This window comes from Myotis brandtii, unplaced genomic scaffold (genome assembly GCF_000412655.1).
Source record: "Myotis brandtii unplaced genomic scaffold, ASM41265v1 scaffold504, whole genome shotgun sequence".
Classification (NCBI taxonomy): Eukaryota; Metazoa; Chordata; class Mammalia; order Chiroptera; family Vespertilionidae; genus Myotis; species Myotis brandtii.
In genome coordinates, this window is record NW_005369217.1 from 5,393,153 (window position 1) to 5,395,970 (window position 2,818).

Here is a 2,818-nt window from a genome sequence, read left to right on the forward strand (position 1 = left end):
GATGCATTTGTTTCTCAACAATCACTTGTGGATTTTCTGAACCCCAAATGCGACAATTTTGTTGATTAACCAAGCCATCAAGATGAAAATGAGCCTCATCGCTGAAGATGATTTTTTTCGAAAAATCAGCATCCACTTATTTTTGTTCCATAATCCATTCAACGAACTCTAGCGGCCAAACCTTCATTATTTTTAAAACATTGCTCAACAATGAAAACGCATTGTTCTTTTGTGTAGTGCTCCATTTTTAATAACCCAGAACTGTCATCTGTCACACTATCTTTTTTTTCTGTTAGTAGCACTTTATGGCACAAATGGCATAAAATTCAAATCTTGCGTGAATTTTGGGACACCCTTGAACATAGACATGTCGTATATATCTCTGTATAACTATACATATATTTGTATATTGGCATGTTGTTGACATCCATCTCTGTCATCACCATAATAACCACTAATGTCATAATCATCTTCTGTCTTAGTCTATTCAGGCTGCTATAACAAAATACCATAGTTTGGGACACAGTCTGGACCAGGGATGGGCAAACTTTTTGACTCGAGGGCCACAATGGGTTCTTAAACTGGACCGGAGGGCCGGAACAAAAGCATGGATGGAGTGTTTGTGTGAACTAATATAAATTCAAAGTAAACATCATTACATAAAAGGGTACAGTCTTTTTTTTTTTTTAGTTTTATTCATTTCAAACGGGCCGGATCCAGCCCGCGGGCCGTAGTTTGCCCACGGCTGGTCTGGACTGTGCTCTTAAGCAGACACTTGCAGGAACCCACACCCCTGCAGCTGACACCTGTGGGACTTCTGTGCACCTGGCATGCACCCAGCCTGACCCCACGCTCCAGATGGGGACCCAGCCTGGACCCCTGTGCCACAGCCATGCAACCACCACTGACCCAGCAGGACTCTCATCCCTGCTGTGTACTCACCCACTGCCACCACTACTGTGCTGCCACCACCACCCTAGAGCTCAGCTGCTTGGCTCGACTGCAAGGCCAGGGTGCAGGAACTGCGCTGAAGGCCAGAAGGTGGATGTATCCTCTCCTGACCTGGACTTATTAGAACAGTGGATCTGAGGAGACTGAAGAGGTTGTTGAATGTGCGAATGTGTGCTGTTTTGTTTTCTGGTGTGTGTGTGAGTGGCTTTTTTTTATTGTGGTTATTTTTTCTCCTTTTATTTCTTTTTTCTTACATATCTCTAATTTCTCTTTCCTTTGATTCTATTCTCCTTTTGTCTATTCTTATTATTATTATTTATTTTCTTTTTTATTTTACTTTTCCTATCTATATCTTAATATATCAATTATTACTACATTTTAAATTCATTATTATTATTTCATTTATTTTCTGTTTCCTTTTCTTTTTTCTTTCTATACTAGTTCTTTTAACTTCCTCCTTGCTTTCATATAGCCATTTTTTTTCCTTCTTCTTTCTACCTTTTTCTTTATATCCTCTCTAAGTCTTTGGTGTAGTGTCTTTTAGTATTCTTTTTATTTTTGCTTCACTTTGTTTTCTCTTCTTTTTCCTTCTTACCTGTTCAAAGAAATAATGCCAGAAAACTTCCTCAACCTGGTGAAGGAAAAAGTCACACAAGTTCAGGAGGCACAGAGAGTTCCAATAAAGATGAACTCAAAGAGAACCACACCTAGACACATCATAATTAAAATGGCAAACATTAAAACCAAAGAAAGAATCTTAAAGGCAGCAAGAGATAGACAGATTACCTACAAAGGAGTTTCCATTAGAATGTCAGCTGATTTCACAATAGAAACACTTCAGGCCAGAAGGGAGTGGAATAAAGTATTCAAAGTAATGAGAAACAAGGGCCTAACTCCAAGATTACTGTATCCAGCAAGGCTATCATTTAAAACTGAAGGTGAAATAAAAAGCTTTCCAGACAATAAAAGGTTAAGGGAGAACATTACCACCAAAGCAGCAATGCAAGAAATATTAAAGGATTGCGTCAAGAAGAAGAAAAAAAGGTGAGGGAGAGGATCATAGGCATAAAGAAAATAAAAGTGGCAATAAGTAAATACCTATCAATAATAAACTTAATAATAACCTTAAATGTAAATGGATTAAATTCTCCAGTCAAAAGACATAGGGTGACTGAGTGGATAAGAAAATATATATGTCCTATATAATAAAGTGGTAATATGCAAATTGACTGTCACACCCTCACACAAGATAGCCACCCCCATATGGTCAAAGATGGCTGCCTCATGTTGTCAAAAGATAGCCACCACAAGATGGCCAGCAGGGGAGGGCAGTTGTGGGGGACCAGCCCTGCAGGGGAGGGTAGTTGGGGTGAACCAGGCCTGCAGGGGAGGGCAGTTGGGGGGGATAGGCCTGCAGGGGAGGGCAGTTGTGGGCAACCAGGCCTGCAGGGGAGAGCAGTTGGGGGAAACCAGGCCTGCAGGGGAGGGCAGTTAGGGTCAACCAGGCCAGCTGGGGAGGGCAGTTAGGGGTAACCAGGCTGGCAGGGGAGGGGGGAGCCCGCAGTAGCATCCTGGGTTCTGACCAGGGCTTATGCACTCATGCTTTATCTCAGCAGATGAGATTCCTAGAAGAAGACTCTTGGATGTATCTTGAACATTTCTATCAATTTTGCCAAATCCTCCAAAAATGTAGAACCACTTTAAACTCCCACCAGCAACCGTGCATGTTCCCTCTGTCCTACTTTGATGCCAATATCATTGATTTCCCTCTAGAAGCTTCCCTCTCCTCAGCCAGGACTGCTTGGCACTTGAGCCAATCTCACTGTTCAGCCCGGGACTTGATTTCCTGAGATAGAATTATGGAGGA